Source organism: Alligator mississippiensis, chromosome 1 (genome assembly GCF_030867095.1).
Source record: "Alligator mississippiensis isolate rAllMis1 chromosome 1, rAllMis1, whole genome shotgun sequence".
Lineage (NCBI taxonomy): Eukaryota > Metazoa > Chordata > Crocodylia > Alligatoridae > Alligator > Alligator mississippiensis.
In genome coordinates this window covers 435,312,224-435,335,915 of record NC_081824.1, presented here as the reverse complement: position 1 = coordinate 435,335,915, position 23,692 = coordinate 435,312,224, and positions in this window count along the sequence as shown.

Below are 23,692 nucleotides of genomic sequence, written 5' to 3'. Positions count from 1 at the left end.
TCCAAGGGAGGTGGTGCTCTCCCCTACCTTGGGGGTCTTTAAGAGAAGGCTGGATAGGCATCTGGCTGGGGTCATCTGACCCCAGCACTCCTTCCTGCCTAGTCAGGGGGTCAGACTCAATGATCTGTTGAGGTCCTTTCCAACCCTAGCATCTATGAATCTATGAATTACACATAAACCAGTTTAAGTAATCAGAAACTGGTTTAAACCTGTAACAGAACAAATGTTCAGTGCACATAAACCAGTTTGAAAATGGCTGAAACCAGTTTGAGATAAGCCTGGTTGAAAGTTGTATCAGACTTAACTGATTTGGGTCAAACTGGTTTATGCAATATATGTCCCAGGCTCCTTTCTGGTTAAAGTTAAATCAGACTCCCCCAGCACCCTGGCATGCTCTCTGGGGTGGGCAGGGCTTTCTGCTCCATAGCAGAGCTGGCCCCTCTCTCTGCTCTCTGGCTGGAGCTCAGCAGAGACTGCAGGCATCTGCCTGACTTCCCCCTGCTCCCCCTTCCCCTCCCCACTCCCTGCTAAACAGGGATTCCCCCATCCTGTCTGCCTTACACAGACACCTCTTAGCATTAGATAGCAGGCCACATGCCGGCTATGGTCCGTGCTGTGGTAGATGGGACAAAGGCAGAATCAACAGGTAGCTGGTAATGTCCCTCTGATGTTTTCTTAATGGGGTGATAAACACTGAGGTAAGAGAGATAAACACTGTGCTATCAATTCCCTGCTGGGCTTGTCAGTAGTGAGTGGGGAACCCCTTCCTAATCAGAGCTTCCTGCTGGGGCCTGGTCATGGCCCCCTCAGCTCAGCATTGAGGAAGGAAAGGGAGGGCTGCTTTATAGCTCCCTGGCTTCTAGCCTGAGCCACTGCAGGCATGTGCCTGCATGTCTGGGATGTCTGTGCAGTTACAAATTGATTCAGACTAGCCAGGTTAGACTAACCTGCAAAGACTGAATCAATTCAGGCTTTTTGAATGTCTGTCCCTAGCCAGGAGACTTGAATCTGCATCTCTCAGTGTTGCCAACTCTCATGATTTTTGGTGTTGTTCTTAAAGTCTATGTACCTATGGTTGACAACCCATGGCCTAGAGCTTGGGTCTTCTACTTCCTATAAGCTAGTGGTCAGGACCCCTTGGAGGACGTTTGATATGGGTTTGAACCCAGTTAGTCTTCAGGACTTGAACCCAGGAGAGAGTTGCAGGAAAAAAAAGAGAAAGACCTCACTTTTTTCTGTTCTCTCTCTCAATTCTTTGAAAGAATGGCTGGAGGCACCTAGTCTTGTGCAAGGATTCTAGGTTGGTGATTGCAAGTAGATGGCAATATCTAAGTGTCAGGGAGTGAAGACTGGCCTGGCACAAGGGCTATGGTAATTACAAGGGCAGAGGTTTGTTAGGTCTCTACTGTGCCAGGAGTCTATGATTCGCTTGCACCTGAAAGAGTTAATCCCTCAGAGTATTGGCCTGAGGCTCAGCCCCACCCTGAGGCCCACTACCATTAACGAATACAAACACCAAAGTAAAGGTTAATAAGCAATCTGTATTACAAGCCAAAAATAACAATAATCATTGCAACATGAACTAGTTAACAACCACTTAACATAACGCTATATACAAATATATAGCGAGAGCCATGCCCGGCTGTCACCAGCAGTGGCAACCAAGAACAGTGACAGCCAGGCTGCAGGGCCTACTGTCAGATCCCCATCAGGCAGAGGATTTCTACCCTTTCCTCCACAAGTGGAGTACTTGGAGACCTCTAAAGGGAAGGGTGATACTTTACCCATCCTATGGGGAAATGAAGGTGAGTATCCCAGGTGGAATTCCAGTGTCTCCGCACCCCCCCCCCCCACGCAGCACCCGCACTCCCAGTCTTCTCCAGCCTCCCCAGCAGATTCAACACCACTCAAAACTCTCAGGCTCTCAGACTTGACTCACACAGCTTCTTGGCACATGCACTCTTCACCACATACGCAGACACGCACACATGTACATGCGCTCCTGCACACCCATGCACACTCACACACTGAGATGGTGCCTCACACTGGCTTTTGTAGAGGCCGCCTCACACAATCTGCCAATCATACCATGGTCCAATCACTGCTTGCACATCTCAATCAACAATGTCACTCAACAGTATCATTTTCTTGGACCGCTCATATTCATTATCACTTCATAACTTATTAACATAGAGATCCCACTCTTTGGTTATATAACAAGGTTTCCACTGTGCATGCCTCAGTTTCCCAAGTAGATCACAGTGTCATCAAGGTCAGAAGTTTAGATGTTCCAGAGACTTCTAACCTCTAGCCATCCTACACATGCGTAATCACTTTTATGACTAGGCTAGGACACACGCTGTTTCTGGGGTGTGGGGGGAGATTTCAGAAACATCCAGCCCTTATTGTTTTCTATTGAGTAGCTTTAGGCAGCTCCCTGCATGGTGTGTGAAATGTTTGGTTCCCTCAGGCCCCTGAATATGCAGCCTAGGCACCTACTGCAGGTTCTAAGGGCCAGGCACCTGAAACAGTCTCATCTGGCTCTCAGTGACTCCTGAGTGACCAAAACTATCAGAATCTGGTCCCTTGCACATAGGAATGTTCTGTGTGTCCTTAATCTTGTGCTTTTTTTGATAGGACAATATATTCAAGATCACTAGCAGTTTTGTGTGGGGGCTGCTACTAGCACCTTGAACACATCCATTTCCCCTCTTTTCAGTGCTTCACATTTTTAGATCATAAATGAGCCATTATTGCTCATAGAATTATAAAAAAGTAAGGCTGGAAGGCCCCTCAGGAAGTCATCCAGTCCACCCCACTGCTTAAGACAGGATCATCCTTGTCTAAACCATTCCCAATGATGTGTTTGTTTAACTTGCACATAAAAGCTTCCAAGACTGGAGATTCATAGCCACTCTACATAATCTGTTTCAATGCCTAATCAACCAAAGAGTTAGAAAGTTCCTTCTAATAGCCAACCTAAATTTCCCTTGTTTCAATTTAAGGCTCTTATCCTTTGTCCAGTCCCCTGTAGTCACAGACAATAGTCTATCACCCTCCTCTTTAAACACAGTTTTGTATCCCTTACTCAAGTTAGACGTTCTAACTTAGAACTACTGACAAAAGAACAGCACACGAGCACTGGCTTCAGGTTTGGCATGTATGCAGCATCTGTATGTATGGTATCATCTCTCAGTGCCTATACATTTAAATATTTTTAATGAACATTCCCTTAAGCTGTTTGATTAGTTTCCTGGATCAATGCCATTTTGCTGCAGCTAGAAATCTGTGTTGTTATTACCAGATAAATGGAAATCAAAGCTGCTAAGCTGCTATATTGCCATATTATATTATGAATTAATTTTCACCTGCAAGTATTTGGTCCAATTCTATTTATTTCATCATAGCCTGCAGGTTATACATATTCCACTTTTCCTTTTAGTCTATCACAATTTGTGCAGTTTGCATAAGTATTACACATTACATCCAAAAGATGCAGTAGAACAGTAAATTGTAAGATATAGGGCTAGAATGGGCTTGTAAATCATCTTTTCTTAAATAGAACGTATCTACATAATAATGTCACATAGCTCTGATAAAAGCCTATTAAGGTACTGGTAAAACAAGCCTCTGATAACTTTACCCTCATTCTGATACAGGCTGGTAACTGTGTATGAAGGGACAATGTTCTTTGGAATGCTCTAGGCTTTTAGCTACCATACCCTCATCTTACATTACATGGAAACCTCATTAAATACACTGCCTATCAATCAATCACTGCCAAAAGTAGAAGATATGCTCAGTAATAGAAACCAGTTATGAAGTTGAAGAATGCAGCCAACACTGCGCATGACTATAAAACACACATTTTGTAAAAATATATGTCATATATATAACTTCTATGTGTGTGTGTATATCTATCTCTCTCTCTATATATAGATAAATTCTATTTATATATATATAGGGGTGGGGGGAAAGAGCCCCACATGCACACCTCACCACACACACACCCCTCCCCCAAAACACCCTCACACCGCACACCCCCTACAAACTACACACTCTTCCCTACACTCACAACCACAACCTACCCACATGCGCATCCACACCTTTTCTCACACACCCCCACACATCCACACACAACCCTGTCATGACCCAATGATTGCGTGTGTGCTTCGGCACTGCAGAATTATTTCCCGCCACATGGAACTTTCTTTGCACGGTGCAATTCTCAGCTGCAGAGAGAAAACCCCGGTTCAAAGGAGTTCCCGCCACCCGTATGTAAATTTGTTTCCCACTATTGGTTGTTTCTAAATTATTCCCACGTGGTGGCTAGCGATTGGCTTGCTAGTCGTATAAGAGGTTTGAGCAGTTTCCGCCCAAGTGGTAGAGGACTCGACAACCATCTCGTGGGGACTCTGAGCACGCGGCAGAGTAATAGAAACTTTGTGTGTGTCTCAGAGGAGTTCGGCGGCCTGATCAACCACCAACCTCTTCCCATCTCGTTCGTTAAATTCTTAAGACATATCTACGGTTTTGCACGCTCGTCAAGGGTAACCAGAGCTCTGTCGTGTTTGTTTTTGCAGAGCCTAGCAAACTCCGTGCGTGTGTCTTCGGTGGAGCCTAGCAAACTCCACTTGTGTTTGTCTGTAACTGCAACTCAAGAAAGTTTTTCCTGCCTGCACCGCGACCACCTATGGTGTAAATAAAACAATCTTTAATTAACCGCTACGAGTCCGTGCCTAATTCTAGTCCATCGTGCAAAAGTACCTGCCCTACCGTTGCGGGCTCCCGGCCACAGCCTGCTGTGCACCCCCAAAAGCCTCGGACCGCTCCTGGCCTGCACAAACCCCACAGCCCATGCACCCCTTCACTCCTCCACACAAATGCCACCCCCCCACACCCCCCCCACACCCCACTGCACCCCCCCCACACACACAATATACAAGAGCAAGAGTTTATTTTAAGCTATTAGGTAATCGCCTCTATATACACTATGCAAACCCAAGTAAATCAGGACAAAAAATATTTTTTGAAATAAAATTAAAATATGTTATAATAGATGTTTGATTTTTAGTATGCAATTTTGGTTTTCTCTGGTTCCAAGAAGGCACCCCACCCCTTGCCCCATCTGAAAAGAAGTACTTCTGGGGGCAAGGGGAGGAATTCTAGTGGCAAAGGTCAAAGGTTAGGGGGTGGGACTTCTGGTCCCAAGATCGTGACCAGGGTGTCACGGGCGGGGTCCTCCAGGAGGGCCGTGATCTCCTTAAGGCCCCTTTCTCTGTGCCAAGTCAGCCCAAGGGCACCCTCTAATTCTCACCTGCCACGTCTTTGCTGTTTAGATAAGTTAGGGAGGCTGCCTTACGCCCTCTTGGTCACTTCTTGGTGTTGGTTTAGACCCCTTGGTTTCCCGGTCCCCTTATGGGTTCTCACTCCTTGATGGGTGCTTCAGGGACACCCTAGCCTTAGGGGCTATGCGTGGCTCCAACCACCCCTTATACCACGCCCCAAGCCTCGCAGCTGGAATGGACGTTGTTCTGTCCAGGTCTACAATCTCTTTTGGCGCTCAGGCCCTCCGTGGCCCTGTCTCTTTCTGAGCCCTCTCTCTGGGGCCTTCTCCACAATGCTGCCCCTCTTCAGTTTTGCTGCCCTCCTCTGGGGCCTTCCCTATCACGCTGCCCTCTCTCTGGGGCTCGTCCACAGTGCCGCCCCTTCTCTCAGGGCTCCTCTGTAAAGCCACCCCCTTCTCTCTGGGGTCTCCTTAGTAATACTGTCCCCTTCTCCAGGGTTCACCGCCATGCTACGTCCTCCCTCGGGGTTCACCGCAATGCTGCTCCCTTCTCTGGGGCTCACCACAATGCTGCTCCCTTCTCCAGGGCTCACCGCAATGCTGCTCCCTTCTCCAGGGCCTTCTCAATACTGCTGCCCCCTCCTGGGACTCTCCGTGCCCACCCTGGGCCTTCTCGGTAATGCCGCCCCTTTCCTGGGGCTCTCCGTGGCCACACTGGGCCTTCTCAGGAATGATGCCCCTCTCCTGGGGCTCTCCGTGGCCGCACTGTGCTTTCTCAATCAAACTGCCCTCTCTCAGGGCTCTCCTATAATGCCGCCCTCTCTCGAGGCTCACCAGCAAGCTGTCCCCTTCTCCAGGGCTTGCCACGCCCGCGCTAGGACTTCTCAACCGCCCCTCTCTGGGGCTGGGGTCTATGCACCCCGTACGCTGTGCCCTTACTGGCGCTGGGGTCCCCACGCTACTGTGGGTCCCCTATGAGGCCTCCTCCAACCCCTAATAGCCTCACCCCAAACCACCGGTCATAAATGGCAACACAAAATACAAGCCAACCGGCTATAACTTAAACAGAAGCCGCCTGGCCATAACAATGCTTAAGCCTACCAGGAAATACTCTATCCCTTCCGTGAGAGAGCTCCTTCCTCTTTGGCAGCTGGCAGGGAAATACTAGCCTGGCCTCCACCCCTGGGCTTTATGAGGGCCAGGCCCTGCCCCTTCCGGTCAGCTGACCTTCCCAGGTTGCCCCGGCAACCCACAGCTGGGCTCCTTAGACCCTGCTAGGGCTCTTTCCCTGGCAGTTTCCCCTCTTTAGGAACAGGGAACCTCAGTGCCCTGTGACACAGGGGATAGGACACCTGTCAAGGGGTGGGGTTACCCTTTCAGCCCGCAACAGCTCACCAAAACTCATTAAGCAGCCCTCCCGCTGAAATAATTGCCCATCCCTGCTCTAGACCCATGCCCAAGTCCTCTAATTGTTTGCAAAGCAGCAATGATTTTCCAATAGATGTTGTAGTTCAAGGTTTTCTTCCAAACAAAAATGTTGCACCAAGGGAGGCTGTGTGATTTACTGCTGAGAATGCTGGACTAGAAGTTAAAAGACCTTGGTTTTTCTCTCTATTCTGCCACTGACCTGCCTTATAGCTTTATAGCTACCTTATAGCTTTATAGTTTCTAGAGTCAGAAGGTACCTGAACAGATCAAGTCTGACCCCCTGCCCTGGGCAGGAATGAGTGCTGGGATCATAGATTCATAGATTCATAGATGTTAGGGTCGGAAGGAACCTCAATAGATCATCGAGTCCGACCCCCTGCATAAGCAGGAAAGAGTTCTGGGTCTAGATGACCCCAGCTAGATGCTTATCTAACCTCCTCTTGAAGACCCCCAGGGTAGGGGAGAGCACCACCTCCCTTGGGAGCCCGTTCCAGACCCTGGCCACTCTAACTGTGAAGAAGTTCCTCCTAATGTCCAATCTAAATCTGCTCTCTGCTAGCTTGTGGCCATTATTTCTTGTAACCCCCGGGGGCGCCTTGGTGAATAAATACTCACCAATTCCCCTCTGTGCCCCTGTGATGAACTTATAGGCAACCACAAGGTCGCCTCTCAACCTTCTCTTGCGGAGGCTGAAAAGATCCAGTTTCTCTAGTCTCTCCTCGTAGGGCTTGGTCTGCAGGCCCTTAACCATACGAGTGGCCCTTCTCTGGACTCTCTCCAGGTTATCCGCATCCCTCTTGAATTGCAGCGCCCAGAATTGCACGCAGTACTCCAACTGCGGTCTGACCAGCACCCTATAGAGGGGAAGTATCACCTCCTTGGACCTATTCGTCATGCATCTGCTGATGCACGATAAAGTGCCATTGGCTTTTTTGATGGCTTCGTCACACTGCCGACTCATGTTCATCTTGGAGTCCACTAGGACTCCAAGATCCCTTTCCACCTCTGTGCCACCCAGCAGGTCATTCCCTAGGCTGTAGGTGTGCTGGACATTCTTCCTCCCTAGGTGCAGCACTTTGCATTTCTCCTTGTTGAACTGCATTCTGTTGTTTTCTGCCCACTTGTCCAACCTGTCCAGATTTGCTTGCAGCTGTTCCCTGCCCTCCGGTGTGTCCACTTCTCCCCATAGCTTTGTGTCATCTGCAAACTTGGACAGAGTACATTTCACTCCCTCGTCCAAGTCACTGATGAAGACATTAAAGAGTATCGGTCCAAGGACCGAGCCCTGTGGGACCCCACTGCCCACACCCTTCCAGGTCAAAACTGACCCATCCACCACGACTCTCTGGGTGCGACCCTCCAGCCAATTCGCCACCCACCGGACTGTGTAGTCATCCAAGTCACAGCCTCTTAACTTGTTCACCAATATGGGGTGGGATACCGTATCGAAGGCCTTCCTGAAGTCTAAGTATATGACATCCACCCCTCCTCCTGTGTCCAGGCATTTCGTAACCTGGTCATAAAAAGAAACTAGATTGGTCAGGCACGATCTGCCTGCCACAAACCCGTGCTGATTTCCCCTCAGCATAATTTGTCCTGCCGGGCTCTCACAAATGTGAGCCTTGATAATTTTTTCAAAGACTTTGCCATGGATGGAGGTGAGACTGACAGGTCTATAGTTGCCTGGGTCCTCCTTCCTCCCCTTTTTGAAAATGGGGACCACGTTGGCCCTTTCCAGTCCTCCGGGACTTGGCCCGTGCGCCACGAGCTTTCAAATATTCCCGCCAGTGGCTCTGCAATGATGTCGGCCAGTGCCTTCAGCACCCTTGGATGGAGCTCATCCGGGCCTGCCGACTTAAAGGCATCCAGTTCTTCCAAATGACTCTGCACCATTTCAGGGTCTACGCATGGAAGTCTGGCCCCTTGCTGCTGCCTCTCTACAACCCCAATGAGAGACTTGTCATGCCCCTCACTTAGGAACACTGAGGCAAAGAACTCATTGAGGAGTTCAGCCTTGTCCCCCCTGTCTGTCACCAATTGTTTCTGCCCATTTAGCAGGGGTCCTATTCCTCCCTGGGCCTTCCTTTTACTCCCAATATATCTAAAAAACAATTTCTTGTTGTCTTTTACTTGGGTTGCCAACCTCAGCTCCATGGTAGCTTTGGCCCGCCTAACTGCCTCCCTACAAGCACGAGCAGAGGAGGTATATTCATCTTTGGTGATCTCTCCCTGTTTCCACTTTTTATGTGCTCCCCTTTTGTCCCTTAGGCTGCTCTGGATTTCTCTGGTCAGCCAAGGAAGCCTCCTGGCCCCTTTCCCTCTTTTGCCTCGCTCGGGGATCGTCTTGCTTTGTGCCTGAAGGATCGTTTCCTTAAGGCACAGCCACCCTTCTTGGGCTTCCATCTCTTCAAATCTCCTACTCTGCAGTGCATCCTTGACTAATCGCCTGAGTTCATTGAAATCAGCTTTCCTAAAGTTTAGCACTTTCACCCTACTAGTTACCTTTCCCACTCGCCGTCTTATGGTGAATTCTATTATTAGGTGATCACTGTCCCCCAGATGGCTACCGATCTGGAGGTCCGCTACCATGTCACCCCAGATGGGTACCGAACTGGAGGCCCGCTACCATGTTAATCATAATACCCCAGCCAGATATCTATCCAACCTCTTCTTGAAGACCCCCAAGGTAGGGGAGAGCACCACCTCCCTTGGGAGCTCATTCCAGAGCCTGGCAGACCTGACCATAAATTAATGCCTCCTGATATCAAGCCTGAACCTACTCTCTATCAATTTGTGGCTGTTATTTGTGTTATCCCAGGTGGTGCCTGGGGTAACAGAGTCTCACCTATTTTCTGCTCATCTTCCCTGGTGAGTTTATAGATGGCTACCAGATCCCCTCTCAATCTTCTCTTGTGAAGGCTGAATAGATTCAGGCCCTCTAGTCTATCTTCGTAGGGCCTGGCCTGCTGCCCCCTGACCATATGAGTGACCCTCCTCTGAGCCCTCTAAATGCTAGCCACTTCCCTCTTGAAGTGCGGTGCGCAGAACAGGACGCAGTACTCTACCTGCGGCCTGACCAATGCCACATAGAGGGGAAGGATGACCTCCCTGGACCTGCTTGTGATGCATCTGTAGATGCATGACAAGGTGTGGTTAGCTTTACTGACCGCTTCCTTGCATTGGCGGCTCATGTTCATCCTGGAGTCAACAATGACTCCAAGATCCCTTTTGGCTGCTGTGTTGTTGAGAAGGGTGTTCCCCAGCCTATAGGTGTGTTGCTGGTTCCTTCTCCCTAGATGCAGCACCCTGTACTTGTCTGCGTTGAGTTCCATGGTGTGAGTCGCTTTCTCTGCATTGGTTTCCTTTCCCATTTTATACCACTTATCTGTGTTTACTGCCATATTTTTGAGAGAGGAGCTTGTTCTTAGTATGCCTGCATAGAGTGCCAAGCTCAGCCGGGTACCAGGCTACTCAGAACCTATAGGTTCTAGTATAACTTTGATAACAATAAGAATTGCTGTGCAAATCAGCATTAACATGAGTAAATTAACAAATGTAAAAAAAAGTATAAATGTGCAATGTTCCTTATGTTTGCAATGCCAGTTCCAAAGAGCCTCAGATTTTAGGTGACAGACATTGTCTTCGGATCAGCAACAGAAATACTTCTTAGCTAGAATTTGATTCTTCTTTGTTAAATACGCCTTGCAGTTTTGCATTTCCTTAATCCTTTAATTCATTGATTTTCTACCAAGGGGACAAATGTGAGACTCAAATTCAGAAAACAGAGATGATTTCTAGATGTTGGCTGGTCTCTGGTATCATTTTAGTAAGGCGATTCAAGGGAAGAAAACACATTTAATTTTATCATTGATTTCCATACATTTGCAAGTCAAAGTGGAAATGAAAATGTCTCCCAGCCCACGCTGGCATACTGAAGAAGGACTCACTGAGTATGATTAAGAGACTGACAACTAAACAGTGAAAGACTGCACAAGCCATTTGTACAGGAGGTTTGCTGTTGACTTTGCTAAGGTCACAATCTCACCCAGTGTGCTTAAATGCTTTGCTGAAATAGAGCTTGCCAGGGCATTCAGAAGCACGCCTGATGGCACAAGGCAAGACAGCAGGTTGGAAGCAAGAGATTGGTTCATTTGGCCTCATTTTCCTCTCAAAATACAATTATAAAATGGGTCAGCTGAAGTGCTATGGATTCAGCCTGTTCCCTTGGTGACGCCTGATTTTTAGCTTTCTAGGTAGGTGTTACTGATTAAAAGAGCTGACAAAAAAACCCCTCATCTCTAAGATGTCTTTTGCAGACACTCAGTATTTTCAGGGAAAGATCTTTTCAAAAGAAATTTGTAAATTAAATAGACTTTAGTTAAAATGTTAATGATTTTAAAAATAACAAGCATGCCTTTTATAGCCATAAGACTGAATTTCTGAGTTACTGTTGTCATATTTTTCCTAGTAATAAAATTGTTAGTCCTAATGTCTCGACCAGTTCTCACTGTATGCTTAGATCTAACATCCCCCTATGGGGAGTTTGTCTCTTTAAAAGACTCTTGCAAGATGAGTTGGGATATGTTCTTGTGTTGGGCGCAAACTCATGTTACATGATGCTGGTAGGTTAGCATTTAGGTAGTGAGTGAAGCTAACTTCTGCGAGACTGGCTCACTGCACAGTAGCACAGAAATACCTGATCTATGCCTTGTGGAGCAAGCTCAGGTCCCGGAAGAGGTCTAGCATTTACCCTGAGAAGCAAAGTAAACATGGCTGCATGGAGTGTTGTGCTGCTGCAGGTGGACACCATCTGATCCCCAAGGGAGTTCATTCAAAGTTATCTTGGATATCTTTGCACTAGGCTACCCCGTAAACTTATTGTGAATGATTACTAAACTGTACACTCTGTTTCCAAGCTGTGATGTTTGGAGAAACAACTGAGAAAGAAAAGTGCATGTATATACATCCGGACAAGGTTCTTTGGGCAAGGTCCCTTCCAACCCTACTTTCCTATGACCTTTTATTGGACCAACTTAAATAGTTGTAAAAATTCTTTTTAGCAAGTTTTTGGGCACAAACACCCTTCATCAGGCTGAGGAAGTGTCTGCAGATAGTCTGTGCTCTTCCTGGATGGAGTGGTAAAGCAGCCAGAGACCAGTACATATGCAAGAAAGCCTGTCAGTTAAAATGTAAATTGAGGTGGCCGGTAGGTGAGACACAGGTGGAGGGATGGGGACGAGGAAGGGGGGAGGGCGGAAGGGGGTGTATACATCCATCTGCCCTCTCCTGCCATGCTGCCTTATGATGGCTGCCATATTCCAGATCAGACATTGCTATTAATCATTTTGTAACCTTTAAGTGTGAAAGGTGATATACATATTGATATCATGGTAAATGTAGGTGTGTTATTGCTTAGGGTCTCTCAATGACTGCCTGGAGGTGGCTTTATCGTGGCAAGGCAAGAGAGCAAATGCATAAAATAATAAATAATGTATTCATCATTAGTTGTTTGTAATGATTTCGTATGTTGTTTTTGTTGCTTGCATTTGCTGTCTGGTCCTGCCATGATCAATAGCCAATTCACAAAGACATTGTGCAATCCATAAGCAAAAACACAGCTAGCGTTACTGTGATAGCTCAATATGAAATATGCAAATACTGCACGTGGGCCATAAAGCTTTATGAAAATGTTTTACAACCTTTTATAAGGCATACCAACACACATACTACACTTCTGAGTGCAGGTTACTAGCTAGGGTAATAGATTGTAACAGTTCCCTGGTCGTTATGATCATCTGTTATGTCAATGGCACTCAAATAGGTCCCAGGTTGTTGGGATATTGATCCACCAATGAAAAACTCTCTGCACAAGTTCTGAGGAAAGTGGGGAGTGAATTACCCAGCAGGTTAGAGAATCAGAAACACAAAAGCTTAACATCGACTATGAAACATAAAGAAGCTGTCAGAAACTAAGAGGAAGAGAAGAAAAGAACACATGACACTCCTCTGTGGTTCAGGGAGCACCATTGACAGAAGATAAATATCTGTCTTCATGTATACATGAGGGGATTGGATGTATCTTTAAATGTTAAATGTGTTACTTGATTAGTTGGATTCATTAATAAATAAAGTTTTAAAAAAGTAAAGCTCTTTGAACAGACTTTAAAGTGACACAGTTGTGGTAGTCACTCAGGCCATGGCCTCACTGATCTTGTGGGGATAGAAGATGAGTAGCACTTTGCAAAATCAGGCCCTTAAATTGTAATGTCTATGGACCCAGGGACTGCTTGTCTTCATGCTTGTATGCTGCATGCTGAGTCTGTCAGTGCTGCTGAACACATGAACAGGGACAGTGGTGCAAAGCAGGAGAAAACTTTGCTAGTGGCCAGGCAGGATGTGAAAATGGTATTGATTTACAAGTGGAATTATCCATTCCACATCTAGACATACAGAAGAGAAGAACCCTCCATGTACAGCTCCCTTCTCTTACCCTTTACCTGGTGGGCTAGGTTGTTTGCTCATGGAGAAAGTGATCATCATCCCCCTCCTCCTCTCCCCCCAGCCAGTCCCACAAGCTACCTTTCCTGTGGGATCTAGTCCCCTCAGGGACACGTGGAGCAGTTGCAATGAGCAGTGCTTTGCTAATGTGGCTGCATTGCTGCCAAGAGCTGGGGAATGAACCTTTACGACTGGAGCTGATGTGGAAGTCTGGGCTTAAATGTGGATCTGCAGGGTCTGTAGGTGGGTCCAGTGGCCTGTTCCACAGCAGGAAAACCATCCTTACTCTCCTCTGTCAAATAATCAAGAGACATGCTCCTCACGGAAAGCTCTGAGGTTTACCTCCATCAAAGTGCCCTACCAGGCTATGTTCTATGGATGGGGATGATCCACAGTGAGGAGGGTTTTCGGAGAGTGCAACGTTCTCCCTAGAGTCTATTTAGCCTGGCTTGGAATGGAGCTCAGGGTGACTTCGAAGGCTTTCTTGTGTAAGAGGAAGCAGCTAAAGAATACCAGCGGGGGGGGGGAGGGGGACACGGTAACTATTGCAGGGGGAAATTAAGGCTGAAGAAAACATAATCAATCAGCCTGAGTAATATCACATTCATTAAAAGCTTGGGCTTTGCAGCTCCTTGCGGTTTTCAGAGGAAATAGAAGACAGGGAGAGAGGGAGGTGCTAATGTTTATTTTGTTCCTGTTGCTCAGCTCACAGCAGCAGAGTCAGGGAGGGGAAGCTAGCGTGGATGGTATTGTCTGCTACAGCACAGAGGAAAGCTCGTCTCGTGTCTTCTGCATCGCGTGTCTGTAATCTTGTAGTGCTCATGAGGCAGAATCTAAGCTCGAGGGGACTGAAAAGTGCAAAAGGCATGTCGAAGCATTCCTTATTCATCTGGAAGGTGCAATCTCTTCCCAAAAGAGGTGATGCTGCATGGATGAGGTTTGATAGGCTTCTGCTACATCCCCAACAAGTCCACATGGAGAAAGACTTTTTAAAACACATGTGAAGACTTGTTTCTAACAAGAGCTATTAATTTTTATCATTAGTTTTTCCTGAATGCAGTGGGCTCTTGAACTTGCCCACAACCTCCTTATGCCTATGAAAGTGGCTTTAACCCACTTAACGCTCAATCCACTGTAACAGATTTAAGGTCCATTATTCAGCATTGGGCCAGCTGCATCTGTATTTCCAACAGGGATACTGCTAGTGCAGTTGGGTCTCTAGCATTTTTTACATTTTTACCTTCTAGATAAATAATGCAGCTTGAGTTCTCTTGGTGTTCATCTCTTACAGTCCTCCCTGCAGCTGGGCCAGTGCTGAAAAATGGACATTATACTTGTTAAGATAGGCGTCTTCTAAGAATACTTCAGAATGCACTTTGTGCGTCTAGACCAGAGGGGTGGTTTAACATGTATCCTGCCTTCCTACTGGAACTTCATAACAAAGGCATGGCTTAAGATAGTAAGAGCATAGCACTGGTTTAACCAGCACCATAAAGGCAATGACATTTTTGCTTCTTCAAGTTTTAACCAGAAAAATGTGAGTCTTCCCTAGTTACATAAGCAGGAGAGAGAGAAGCCTGGAAGCATGGGCCCTGAATACTATCGTCATAATCATCCAAGTCACAGGATGAGAATACGTAAAACAAGAACTCTCAAAAGTGCCTTTCCAGCATATCCTAGTTGTGGGACTGGTAGTGTCAGCAAAATGTCCCCCCAGTCACAATGATTAGACTGCCTGCCCTGAAACACAGAGACATCATTGACCAAAATGGCATAATGAGCCAAGTTCAGTTTGCAGCCAACACACCCATTGAGAGAGAAAACTAAAGAGAAATGATAATGGTCCCATGGTTCACACTCTCCTTTGACTGTCTCAGGGAGTGAAGCAAATGGCAGCTGCTTTGTTTGGGAGTTAATGACAGTAAATAATATTTCTTTGTGCTAGGACTGCCTAGCATTTCATCAGAGCACTTCTCAGACTTCAGCATTTAGTTAAACCTCACAGCGAAAGCTGGCTGTATTATTCATGACAAATAAATGATCTGAAGGACAAGCTGATATGTGTGCCTACCCTTCTGTCAGTCATGAGCATTCTGTCAATAATTTGGACAGTCACTATGCTGCCTATGGGCTTTTCAGCCCATTTTTAATTGCGATGGGCAAGGGAGACATCTAAGCCATGTGGTACTGTTCCTTGCTTCCTGATCTGGAAGGAAACTACTTAAACAGAATGACAGAGAATGATACAGGCCATTCATCACATACGGATATGCTTGTGCAGATGTTCACGTAGGGAGCAATTCATCTCTGTGAAGACAGCCCAGTCGAGACATATGTACACACAAGTCCTCAAAGCAAGGCTGGGGTTGACTTATGTAGTGAATAAGCCATGAGCTGCTCCTCTTTCCAGGGGCTAATTTCACCCACAAACAACAGACGTTCCCCAAGAATTCAAGCAAATAAAACCCTAGTTACACCCAGTAACAAAAAAGGGCACACACATTACTTTGTTCGTGACCAGCACATCTATGGGGCCTTCGACACAGAGTGTCTATATCTAAGGACCACAGAGACACTACTGCCTGAGCTAAACGCCCTGCACCAGAATCTCAGGAACAACAACCACTTGACGTGGTTCAGCTCCTCGAGAAGGATCAAATTCTGTCCTGGGGTACAAAGACGTGGCTCAGAATCAGTCCTTCCTGGCCTTGTGTTGGTTTTTCACCAGCTCACCTCAGTCATGTAAGGATGCTAAAGTAATTTCCCCAGGCTTTGCAGGATGTCTGAGCTGGTTAATTAAGGAATGGCCTATTCCATCTACCTACATGACCTAGGAATTGTTATTGTGCTTGGGCACTTCTTTGTGTCTAATGATTCTGTATGCTAAGGACCCATCACAGCCACTTGTTTGAAATACTTAGCCTCTGTGGAACAAGAGGTTCAGTTCCTAGAACAGTCAGCTTGGTTCATTAATACAGCAGTTACCAAAATGTGGGAGACTTTCCAATCACATATGGAGATACTATCCCTGTCCTGAAGAACCTAAAGGGGTGGTACTCAAACAGGTTCAAGGACTGCAGACCGTTCATGAGGCGATAACAAGCATCAGTATGGTGGCAAGAAAGTTTGGCACCTGGGGCAAAGCCCACAGCAGCAGCCCACCCTCACCCTACACACAGATCCAGGGGGGGCACACACCCCCATGCTTGCCCAGGAGTGCATACAGTGGTGGGAGCCACCCCCCACCCCATTCCCCCCCCCCCAAACAAGCCATTCGTAGCTGAATCCTATGCCCTGCCCTGACTGGGGAGCATCTATTGGCACCCCTTTGGTGTCCAGGGCAGTTGCCCCTCTTATCCCCCCTAACCCCCCCCACCCACTGGCCTCCCTTGCTATGGCACTGGCAAGCAGTCTGCAGATCTCACCAAGAACTCTTTCTCCATCCCCACCTCCCCCACTGCTTTTAAAATAAGAATATTGATTATAGGGGCATATGGTAATTCATAAGAAATGAGGGTTGAAAGTGGTCTGCTGGCTCTAAAAGTTTGGAAGCCACTGATCTAAAGAGGCAGAGAAGAAAGGGAAACAACATACAAGTGAAATGAGCGAAGTAATCTTAGACAAAGGCTAAGACTGAGTTCTTTACATTAAACACACTGAGCTCCCCTTCCTCCCATCTTCTGCCTCTCTGTTCACTTTGAGCTTGGCTTGTGCATTGAGTCCTATGCAGGTGATTATGAAACACAGCAGGACAAGAGCTGGGTGAAGGCTTTTGAAAAAAATATTTTTTCATTGAAGATGCAGCTTTGTGTTGATTTTTGTAAATTATTAGATTGTCTCTTTAAATTTTTTTCATCTTTGTTTTTTCTCCAAAATGTTTTTTCCAGCATTTTTAAATGCAGTATTGTGCTCTTCTTTGAAATTACATGCAATTCCAAAACTTTATTCACTTTTATTAAAGTATTTAAAAATACTTTAAAATTTGGAGGAAAAAAAATTAGGTTGAAAGGATTGATTTATTTTCCCATAAATTATTTTCTGTTTTCCCCAAGCTTTCATTTTGCTAAAAAATTTCAAAACCAACTTCATTTTTGAATGACCCAAGATGATTTTCAGGTCAGCCATGGAATCAAAAATCACTGCTTCTCACAGTTCATAGCAAGACTGAGATCAATGGAATGAAGAGGTTCACTGCTGGGAACAGTTGGGGAAATGCACCTTTTGTGTGTCATGTTTTAAATACAGTTTTAATATCTTGTGCAATATGTGCTGAAGTTTTATAACCAGAAGTAGAAATGAGTTATAGATTGGTGTCATGGCCAAACCATGTTACTTTCTTGGGTGTCACTGGCTGTAGACCAGGGGCAGGCAATTATTTTGGGCAGAGGGCCGCTTAACAAGTTTTGGCAAGCGGTCGGGGGGGCCACATAGGTAGCCCTGCCCCCTTGACAGTTGCACTGCCCCCTGGTCACCACATTGGGACCAGAACTCCTACCCCCTAACCCCTGACCTTTGATACCAGAAGTCCCTCCCCTTCCTGCCCTCCTCCACCAATACTCCTTTTGGGAAGGGGGGTTGCCATTTTAGAACCAGAACAAAACCAAATCATACACTAGAAGTCAAACATCTACTATATTATATTTTAATTTTATTACAAAAAATATTTGTCATGACTTGTGGCTGTGTACTGTATATAAAATGGATTGCATAATAACTCAGAAATAAAGTATCACTCTTTTATTGGGGGGTGGAAGTGTGTGGGGGGGTTGTGAGAGGATGTGGCTGTGTAAGGGGAAATATGGTATGTTGGGGTGTATGTATATGTCAATAGAGGTTGTGGGGGCAGGGTATGGGTGTGTGGGGCATGAGGGAGGGTGTGGGGGGGTGTAGGGACCGCCCACACACTCCTCTCATGGCATGCAGCTCCCACTGCCTGGCAGCAGCAGCAGCAAGAGGGGAGGTCAGCCCAGTGCAGGCATGGTTCTGGCCAGTGCTACGTGGGGAGCCTGCTGCCTCCCCCGCTCTCTGCTGTGCAGACTCCTGCACTCTGTCGGGAGTGGAGGGAGCCCTGCCCCCTGCTTCCTCATGGAGTGCAGCACTGGGCTTCCCCGCTGCGAGTGTGGAGCTGCAGGCACTCAGTGCAAAGCCCCCATGATAGAATTGGCTAGCTGGGGGTGAGAAGCTTACCTCTGCGCAGCCTGCCCGGCCACTTCTATCACAGGGGCTCTGCACTGCATGCTTGCAGCTTCATACTCACATGGGGAAGCCTGGCACTGGACTCTGTGGGGAAGCAAGGGGCAGGGCAAGGGGCAGGACTCCCTCCACTCCCAGCAGAGTGCAGGGACCTGCACAACAGGGAGTGGGGGAGGCAGCAGGCTCTAATGCCCCCCACTGTGAGTACCGGAGCTGCAGGTTCATGGTACAGAGCCCCAGTGATAGGGCAGACTCCGCTCCCTCACCTCATGCAGCACTGGCTGGAGCCATGCCTGTGTCAGGCACAAGCACCCTGACCTCCCCACCTGCTGTTGCTGCCAGGCAGCAGGGGCTGCACGCATGGGGGTTCCCTACACTCCATCACCCTCCCTCACACCACACAGCCACAACCTACCCAGGTGAGCTCTGTGTTCCCACTGCCCCTCTGGGTGCAGGCTCTATGTTACACTTTCGCTTCTGCCCAGGTGCAACTCCACTACTTCTTTACCTGCTGCCCCGAGCAAGCAGGTTCCAGCTGCAGCAGGAGCCTCACCTGGAAGCTGCTGGCTGGGCAGAGCCCTTCTGCCCAAGACGGTGGAAGCGAGGCCCAATAGGGTATGTTAAGGTGTTGTACACATTTTTGCCTTGCTCCCACCCTTGTGGGAAGAAGGGCTGGATGGGGTACAATTCATTAGTGGGTACTGTGGGCCAGATGAAAGTGTCTGGGGGGGCCAAATCCAGCCCACAAGCTGTATTTTGCCCACCCCGCTATAGACACTGTTGTTCTTCAACCACTCTTGCCCAATGGGTTATATGGTTCTGGTGAACTTTTGAATTTTTTTCATTTGGGGCAGCAAAACTGTCTTTGCAATATCACAGAATCATAGAAATGCAGGTCTGGAAGGGATCTCAAGAGCTTATCTAGTCCAACCCACTGCACTGGGAAAGGATCAAGTAACCCTCCATTATTCCCAGAAGAGATTTGTCTAATTATTAATAACCTCCAAAGGAGGAGATTTCACAACCTCCCTAGATTGCTTGATCTTGTTCTTCTCTATGTTCACTGTTAATTTTTTCCTAATATCTGATTTAGATATCTTTGCCACAGACTAAGCCACTTTCTTCTTGTCCGATTCTCAGTAGACATGGAGAACCCTCATTCCCATTGTTATTAAAAATTATTTACTTACACATTGGAAAATTATACCCATGTCACCCTTGAGTCTTCTCTTTTCTAGGCAAAGATGCGCAATATCTGCAACCTTTCCTTATGGGTCAGGTTGTTTAACCATCTGATTTTCTTATTGGACTCTCTCCACTTTTATCATTATCCTTATTAAAAGTGTGGTGCCCCAAACCGAACACAGTTAGTGCCAAGTTAGTGCCAAGTAGAATAGATAGTTACCTCCCAGGTTTTAAAAACAAAGCTTCTGTTAGTACTTTACAGAATTAATTTTGCCTTTCTTGCAAGCATCATACTGTTGACCAAGTTTGTGATCTGCTATAGCCTCCTGATCCTTTTCTGCAGTTCTGCTGCTCTTCCCCATTTTGTGTTTGTGTGTTTGATTTCTCCTCTCAGGCTAGAGACAGAAATATACATAAACTGGTATAAGTGATTGGAAACTTGTTCAAATCTGTAACACAACAGAAGTTCAGTGCACATAAACTGCTTTCAAAATGACTGAAACCAGTTTAAGATAAGCCTAAATGGATGTAGTATCAGACTTAACTGATTTAGGCTAAATCAGTTTATTAAACTTCTGTCCCAGATCCCCTCCAGATTCAAGTTAATTCACAGTCCCCCAGCATCCCAGGATGCTTTGCACCCCTCTCATTAGGTGAGTGGGCTAACCTTGGCCAGAGCTGTCTACTCCATCTGAGCAGGGAGGTGTGCTCTAATGTCCCTCAGCTTCTGGCCTAGGCCAATGCAGACACATGACTGAATTTCTGGAATAAAAAATGAATGTCTGTTCACTTGCTTATCAGTTCAGCTTATGCAGCTTAGACTAACCTGTGAGGACTGAATTGATTCGGCCTTGGGCTTTTTGACTATCTGTACTTAGTCCTTAAGTGCAATTCTTTGAACTCATCTTCACTGAATCTTATCCTGTTAATTTTTGGACCATTTCTCCAGGGGGGTTTTTTATTCAAGACCACTTTGAACGCTGATTCTGTCCTCCAGAGTGCTGTCAGTCTCTCCTAGCTTAGTGTCACCTGTATTATCCGTGTACTCTCTATTCTAGTATCCAAGTTGTAAATTAATAGAAATGGGATCAGGGTAGGTCTCTGCAAGACTACACTTGAAGTGTCCTGGCAGTTTTATACCTAACTACCCATTAGAAACTGTTTTTGAGGGTGAGAGATTTTTCAACCATCTTATGGTGACTTCATCCAGATGCCACTTCTTTGGTTTGGCATGGGAAAGTCATGTGTGACAGTAACAAAAGTACTGATGAAATTAAGATGTATCATATCTGCTGTTTCCCCTGTATCTACTAAGCCAATTATCCTGCCAAAGGGGGAAGTAAAAAAGAGAGACATGCTATGCAGAAGACAGAGCAATACTTTTAAAAATGACATTCTGAATCTAATGACAATAATATTAAGGATTGCTGTTAGAGAAAGTTGAAGTGGTAAACGTGACAGAAAAAGGAAATGCTAATAGTAGCAGATATGTGTGTATGTCATAGAGGAACTCTGATACTGTGACAACCTGGTCTGGTTGTTAAACTTTCATTGATCACTTTGTCATAGCTGTTATTGTAAACTCTTTGCCAGAACATGGGGTCAGTCTTTATTTCTGTTTGGTCTGTCTGTTTCCTCTTAAATTTGGCCAGTGAAGAAAGTCTTCTCTAATAACTCTACTGTAGTAGTCTCTGTCCTCAGTACTTAGTACAAGCCATATAGAATGCAATAGGACAAAAACTGAGAGCATCTCTGTTTCTGGAAGTAACTCGGAAAAATGTGGTGCAATATATGGGTGAAAGATCCTAGAAGAAAGAAAATGGCTTTTGCAATGTTACACTTAAGTAAGTCAGGTACAAGCAGAACTGTTCTTTCAGTAGAGAAGTTTTAATTAAGTGTAATGGACAGATTACCAAGAATTATCACTTTTCAGAGACTAGATGTATCTCTTCTTAAATTAGATACTTTGAGGGCCAGACTCTATTCCATGTACTAAAGGCATGAGTATATTCAGTATATGGAACAGAATCACACTGGAATGCCTAAGTCCTATAGTTTAGGGGTGTCTGTAGATGTGCAGGACACATACTCTGACACACCCTTATTACAGCACATTGGAGCAGACTCAATTAATTGAGTGCCTTGGTGCCTTGTGTATTCAGTGTCCCCAAACTTCAAAATGGAGGCAAGGTCGCTTTAAGTAAAGCTCTTTGAATGAGCTTTAGTGTGAGTGTTCTGCAACCATTTTGAAGCACAAGACGCTGAATACATGAGACATCACAGGTGCTTTAATTAAAGTGGTTCCCAAGAGCTACTCTAATTAAAGTGGCCCCGCCCACTCCCCCTGCCTTTATTCCATGTGTAAAGGCTCCCTAAGTGTTTAAGCGTATTTAGGTACCTCACTTCTATTGCTCCTTGCTTCAGTCTCTGCAAAAGGTCCGTGGGTCCTTCTCCTCCAAACTGCTTTTCTGTGACTCAATCATAAGATGATGAAGTATTATAGAAATAGAGGCATTCATAGATTTTCAGGGACTTGAACAGGCTAGGATAGAATTGCATCTAAGTCTACTTAGATGCCTAAAAAGGGGAACAGGATATGGACCTAAGCGCACTCCACTTATGTATGCTGGAACAGTGTCTGGTTTGGTAAACTGCATAGCACACTGCCAGTTCCAGTTTGGTGCCTGTTGCTTACATTATAGCAAATATTGTTTATCTTCATAATGGTTAAGTGCATAAAATGCTTGCCTGCATAGTGTCTTTGAGCCCTGCTCTCTACATTGTTATGCAGTTTAACAGAGTTCAGTTACATAATAATGGGTGTCATAAATGGTGAAGGGGAAGCAGCTATCAAAGTGCTGCTGTTAGAAATCCTGAAAATGACAGCTGCTGTGAATCTAAAAGTAGCTCCTATCTTCCCCTGGTTTTCAGGGCTCCTAACAGCATCCCTGGAACTGACTTAAAAGCCTTGAAAATGAAGGGAGTTGGTTAATCTTGGAGATGCTAATACTACAATAGTGACACTACTATGTATTTAGGAATAAGCTTACATAAAGTTCAGATGAGATCTGCTTCCAAGTAAGCACACAGCCTTTTCTCTGCCCAGAGGCCATGTGCTTAACAGAGAGCTCTGTATGGGCCTGATTCTTATTCTTTTGTTGTGTTTGGGGATATCTTCTGGACTCCTTTGCACAAACTCATATTCTGAGGCCAGGCAGGCTCCTTGCCACACCCTGCTCCAAATTAAAGCATCTTCATGGTCTCCTATGGGCTCTAAAAGTAGAGAACAGCCACAGTGCACTCCAGATGAGTTCCTAATTCACTCTATACTGAGTGGTGGGATAAGGGCTAATAGACATCACACCAGCCCTGTAGTGTTGTTCTTAACACTCTGAGAATGATGTGCCTGATCCTGATCACACTTGCCCTGGGATGAATAAAGTTGAACTCTTTTGAAGTCAGTGGAATTACACCCTTGCTAGAACAGGCCTTTTATGGAACAGGGGTAGTTTGTAGGACCCAAGCCCCATCTGCCATCTGACTCCTGACTCACTTTATTGGAATGAACACAGCACAATGTCCTGAATGTTGGACCAGCCTCTCAGGCATTGGTCTAAAGCAGAACCGATACTAGACTGCAGTAGAAACTGGGAAGTTTGCAGCAGACTGTTCCTTTTTGATATGAGCGTGACATTTGTATTTCTCCATTTCAGCATTAATTTCTTACATAATAGAAAAGGATGGCGGGAAGAAAGGAGGAAGGAAAGGAGTCGCCTCACCCATCAGTGATCTTGCCCCCAGTGCAGCAGTATTTATCCTTCTTTGCACGGACGTGATTGAGGGGATGGGAGAGATAGCAGCACTCTCACCTAACCTGAGGTCCTGATATGTCAGAGCAAACAGTTCTCAGTGCAGAGAGCAGCTGCCTGCCAGCCATTGTATTGCTACAAGTCTTGTACTTTTAAAGGAAGACAATTCTAGGAAAGCTTCAAATTGTCCTGTAACATGCCCTTAACTAACCATGTCAATCCAATTTATTACATGTTTCTCAGATCCTTTCCATTTCTCAGTAGGAGGACAGCATTGGCTGCTAGCTAGAAA